This window comes from Triticum aestivum, chromosome 3D (genome assembly GCF_018294505.1).
Source record: "Triticum aestivum cultivar Chinese Spring chromosome 3D, IWGSC CS RefSeq v2.1, whole genome shotgun sequence".
NCBI lineage: Eukaryota > Viridiplantae > Streptophyta > Magnoliopsida > Poales > Poaceae > Triticum > Triticum aestivum.
Window position 1 is genome coordinate 541801328 of NC_057802.1, and position 6000 is coordinate 541807327.

Consider the following 6000-nt stretch of genomic DNA (forward strand, 5'->3'; position numbering starts at 1 on the left):
TGTTAGAGGCCTGATGTAGACATGGGCCCATTTCAGCCCGGTGTGACTTTCGGCCTGGGAATGGCCCGTGCTGCCCATGGGCCATATATGGTCCGACGGGACATCGGGCCCACTAACGGCCCGTGCTAAAGGTGGCAACAGTTAAGCCCAACGTGACTTTGGGCCTGTTAAAGGCCTGTTGCTTAATTTGGCCCGTTGATGCCTGTACTAAGCTTTCGGCCTCTTAAAGGCCCATGATATCAGTGGGCCAACTAAGGCCTGAGATATGCTTCGGCCTGGTAACGGCCCGTGAGCTAAGTGGGCCCAAAAAGGCCCGGTCTACATTTCGGCCTGCTGAAGGCCCGTCGACGACTAGTGAAAATTCAGGCCCAACATGCATTTTGGCCTGCTAAAGGCCCGTGGTTTCATCTCGGCCGTAACAGGACAGTACAATATTCTGCGTGTTAATGGCCCAACGCTACTTGGGCCAAACTAAGCGCTGGGTCGACAAAAGGCCCAACTAAAATATAGGCCGGTGTAAGTTTGGGCCTGGCGCAATGTGTGAAGGCCCCAATCATTCGGGCCCAAGAAAGATGCAGGCCAGCCCAATTGTGGCCCGCTAAAAACCTAGCTCGTTAGATTCGAATGTTTCGGCCCGATCGGCTACATCTGATTTTTTTCAGATAGCGAATGATGGCAGTAACTAGTAGGAATTAAGAACAAACCTACTCTATACAATAAAGAAATTACGGCATAGTAACTAAGAATAAACCTACACTATACAATAAAGGATTTAAGGTATATTACATCCACTGGGCATCGAAGTTCGCCACCAGTGATCATAAAGCGCAATGAAGAAGCAGATTACAAAAACTGGGCACCATTGCAGCGTAACAAAATAATACTGAACCGAGACCACTTCCAAGACAGTTCAAGAAAGGTTAGCCTTGCGGGGGAACTGCTGCGCAAGCTGCTGAGCAAGGCTGTGAGACCGGCCTAGCATGTCGGTCATAGCTTCCAGGTGTAGCTGTTTAGCGATGAGGTTCTCATTGGTGTTCTCCGCAATCTTTCTTAGAGATAGGACTTCAAGTCGAAGTTGAGTTGCAGAATGCCTTTCTGCTAGAACTTGGGACTGAAGAAGTCGAACTGATTCAGACAACGAATTATGTGAGCTTGTCTGACTGTTAGTCTCAAGTAACTTGAACACTGCATCAAGGCAAGACTTTGGGGTTGTCTCGCTATCTTCAAGATGTTTTGCCTTCTTTGCTGCAATATATGTTGGGTTTGTCTCACAGCCTTCAGCAGACTTGTGCATGCCATCAGGCATATCACCCTGAAACAAAGCAGAGAGATGACAGGTTTTGCACGTGTATAAACAAAGATAATAACTGTGCTGTCAATTCTATCCAATTTCAAATTAGAAAATAAAGAGTAAGTTCAAAATATCAATAGCATAATTTGGCATTGTTCATAATGCGGGGAGCTTCACCACACTACTGGATTACCATGTCAACATAACAAGCATAGATGAAGGGCAAAGAAAATCATTGTATCTATTTTGGATAATGTGCATGGCATGTTGTTCATATCATCAGCCACATCAGTAAGATAAAACAGGAGATGACAAGGTGCAAACGTGGGCTGCTTCCCCACACACTGGATTATAGATCCACAAAAACAAGCATACATATAGGGAGTATTAAGTAATGTGCATGGTATGAATAAGGAATTTGGTTTTACAAGTAAAACTTAGAACTTACGGTTCTTGCGAACATGCATTTTGGTAGAAACAGCAAACTAAACAGCAGTAAACGATAGGGAGTATGAGCAAATTAAACAGCAGTTGAGGATAAAGGCTTTAGAAGGACTGACTTACATTAACAGTTAACACCGGCTTTATAATGCCCTTCTCCATGTCAAGGGAAGGATAACTCAAGAATTTCAGCACAGAATCTTCTTCATAAGCATTGCCTGTACTCTACATTTTGTAGAGAGTAATTATAGATATGATAATACTGGAAGGGATAGAGGATAATGAAGATAAGATGCAGATTGATGCTACATAATCAACTACCAATCCCTGGAAGTACAAGCGTTACAGGACAAAATGTACTGACAAGAGCAATGGGCTACACTTCTGCACTGGCATTGTCTGTGTATTCTACTTGTTGGTAAGATTAAATATAGATCTGATCTTTTTTAGTAAATGGTGGGCGAGGGAGATAAGATGCAGAATGCTACAAAATGAACCAATCCCTCTTCCCATAATACAAGAGTGTTTTGAACACTGGTGTACTGTACAAAACGTTCTTATATTATGGGACGGAGGGAGTAGCTGTTAATGTAAGTACAGTGATAGACCACGTTCAGTCCTTACAAGAGGACTGCAGAGCTAAACCTCTTCAAAAGCATTGGGTTGATTCTAAATTTATGTAAGAGTCCATACGGATCTTATAATGTCCACCAAATGGACGATTACGAGGCTAACATGTGCAGTGATGCTACATAATCAAACAGCTATGAAAGTAAGTATGGTCATACAGGGCAAGAGGTACTCACAAGAGCAATGCAGTGTGCAGTATAGTTGCGAGATTCTGTGGTCCCTTGAGAACGAATGTTCTTCTGCTAACAGTTTTCGTACAAGTGAGACATTAAGGCAAATGCAGAAATGTAGTTCAAATTGTGATGTGATATCATAGACAGTACCTTACGCTGCAGCCGAGACCAATGTGTAACAAGATTATTCCAGTCACCGTCGGATAAATGTAGCACCGGAGACTTTACAGAAATTTCGTTCAGAGGCTTGCCATCGAAGTGCGCTTGCCTCAGGTAGGAACGATACTTCATCAACGAGTGCTTGAAAAGCGCAACCAACCCTTGCTCGTCATCACAATCCAGTTTGCTCCTCGCCTATTTAAAAGAATGAAATCTTGTGTCTTCTGTCAGCAGAAACATATGCAGTAATGACCATGAATAACATTAGTACATTACTTACGCGTAAGTTGCGGAGGAAGACTGGAAATTGTTCTGTGTCTGCGGTATAATCTTTCCATGAAGGAAAGATGCGCACAAAGTTCCTGACAACAACATAAGCTTCGTCTTCTAAACTGGGAAGAAATGGAACAGGGGTCCTATTTGCTGCAATTGGGGCTCTCTCTGGTTCGAAAAGGGATTTGGCAACTGGATTTGGTGTACTCTTTGCTGGAATGGGGGTTTTGCGTCGTACAGCTGGTGCTATGTCAACTGGCATAATCATACTGTTTGCTGCAGTTGGGGTCTGCTGAGTTGGGGCATCAGAAATGACCAGTGTAGTAGGGCTAGAGTCTGCTAGAGTTGGGGTGTTTTGTGGGTCAGGTGATATTGCAACTACACCTAATGGGCTATTTGATTTATCAGGTGCCACTACCTTTTCCAAATACTTTGCTTGTGCTCCTCCACGATCAGCAATCGCCCTCTTCCTTTTGAACGTCTGATACACAAGAACAACATTTGAATGGATAAATATGGTATGATGACAGATGGAATATGTACTGAAAATGGATAGGCAGGGCGTATTCACATACACGATGTGTAAACTAAGCTAATGGCAGTTCAACAAAGTAGAAGCAATGCAAAGCATCAGTTGCAAGATATGTGCGAGCAATGTAACCTTGGAAAGTTAGAGCAAGTACCTTGATGGGTGAATAAGATAGGGCATCTTCCTCTGACTCCTCCACTAGGGAGCTACATTGACTTAGGTCTCCCTCTAGCTCAGAATCACTGTTAGGATCATATTCTGAGCATGAATCTGTAGGTGGAGAGCGTTTGCATTGCATTGCATCCAGACTTGATTTCAGTCCCTTAATGCCAAGTTTGACAGCCATGGCATTGTTCTGCTTTATTCTTTTCATGCGCGCAAGCTCATAATCATTATGATGCTGTTCAGAATCTGAGATTCATGAAAACATAAAAAGTAGTCAGATTATCTATGGAATGCATTGCGGATTCAACTCGGAGAGTGTCTCCCTATAAACCCCTGCATATGCAAAGTTCACCTCCCCAACCGTGCTGACCAGACCACACACAGAAATACAAACCCCTTATGTCTCTATAACAGGCAGGCACACATTTCAAAACTGAAGTAGGAACATTAGAATCATATGAAATTCGTATTTGAACAAATAAACTAAGCAATTATGAGTGGCATAATGTTTAGCTTCAAGGGTGGAGTGTTGGTAGTGCGACACAAAGCAAGTAGGCAGATTGTATTCCATGTAAAAGATCGAAACCTATGTAAAAGCTGGAAATGACACTTTCTTTCTATACAATGCAGTGTTCGTTGCCCACACATGATGGAAGAGATCACATAGAGAAATACTATTCACTCATGTCTACGGTTCCAGTATTTAGAAACAGGGTGGTCCACCCTAAAAGAATATTGACAACAAATATGACAAGGCAAGCATAGATGTAGTGAATCAATCATTTACTTGTGAGCTTACTAGGACAAGTATGCAGAATTGTAACTGCAGTAAGAGACCGTCCAAAATCTGAATGAAGAAGTTTGTCTAGCACTTATTGTTTGCAACTAATCGACGTGAATAATTGGATATTATATCGAATGAGTAAGAAAGACAAGTAAAATTGTCAACAAACCTGGCTTGCAGTAGTAATCTGGGTCAATGTCACTACGACCAACAATCCAAAATGACTAGTGTTCTGTTCCGAGGGCCGGAATTTTGAAAACCCTGTGAACTTTAGAGGTACTAAAGATTACCGAAATACATCTGAACCATTAAGTGTAGGTAGCACTGAGCACACAACAAACCCTAATGACAGTCCTGCCTAATGAGTAATGAATCAATTAGAAAATGGGTGATGAGGAGTGGCTGCTGAGTGTTGAGGACGTATCTCAGGATAAATCGGGTTGGCTTGGTGGGTGCTGCACGCCTGAGCCCTGAACGGACTGGGAAGGTAGGCACGGCGGCGCGCCCGGGCAGCGGTGACGCTGTTGGGCGAGCGGCTCCTGGCCTCCTGTTAGTCCGGCGTCTCCTCCTAGAGTCATGCCGTCCGGGGACGGCAAGTCGCCGGCGAGGCAGGCGGCTGGGGGCGAGTAGAGATCGGAAGCGCGCAGCAGAACAGAGGGGAATCGGGGCCTGGGACGACCCAAAATCCCAGGGTGGGCCGGCCCACCGTGGGCACCCTGTAGAGATACACACCCGAGCGGCGAACATGCATTTTCGAAACTAATTTAGGAACATTTAGCTGACCAATTAAACAACTCTGTTTTAATAATATCAGATTCGTATTTGAACAACTAAGCTTGTTTAGCTTGATGGGTGGAGCAGTGTTATTATGACACGAAGCACGTATTCTGATCGTATAGTGATCATAAAAGGGGGAAACTCTAAGCATATTTTTTTAGCAAAAGAGGGTTTCCCCTCCGATTTCTATTAAAGAAACCACCACGGAACCAACATGATCAATTAAACCCTAAGCATGATCAATTAAACCGTATTATGGCTGTGCCATGGCAGATTTGAAGCTGCAAACCGGAGAAATGATATTTAGCATCCATTGTTTGCTTCGAACTAAGAACTAAATTCTAAGAGCTGAAAAGAAAGTAGAGTAACCAAGTTAAGATCTATTTTCTGGTTGAGATCAAAAAGTTGAGGAGATATGAAGTACCACCTCTCTTGCGGCGCCGTGTAGGCATCGGGGGTGCGATGGCTGTCGGTGGCGTTGAAGCAGATCTGCGACGGTAGACGGGTGCATCGGGGGATAAGTCCCGTTGCGGTGGAAGAGAAGGTCGTGTGAGCGGCCCCGGCAAAGAGGACGACGGCGCCGATGAAGCGAGAGGACGCGATGCAAGGCTATTGGTCCGTCGCCGTGGATGAGAAACGTCCATCTCTAGCAGTGGACGACGCGGTCTTGGTAGGCGCTCCGGCATGGTGGAGGACGGTGGCGATGGATGTGGTGGAGGACGGCGGCGATGGATGGGGTGGCGGACGGAGGCTGGTGTGGGGATGGGGTGTTCTAGCG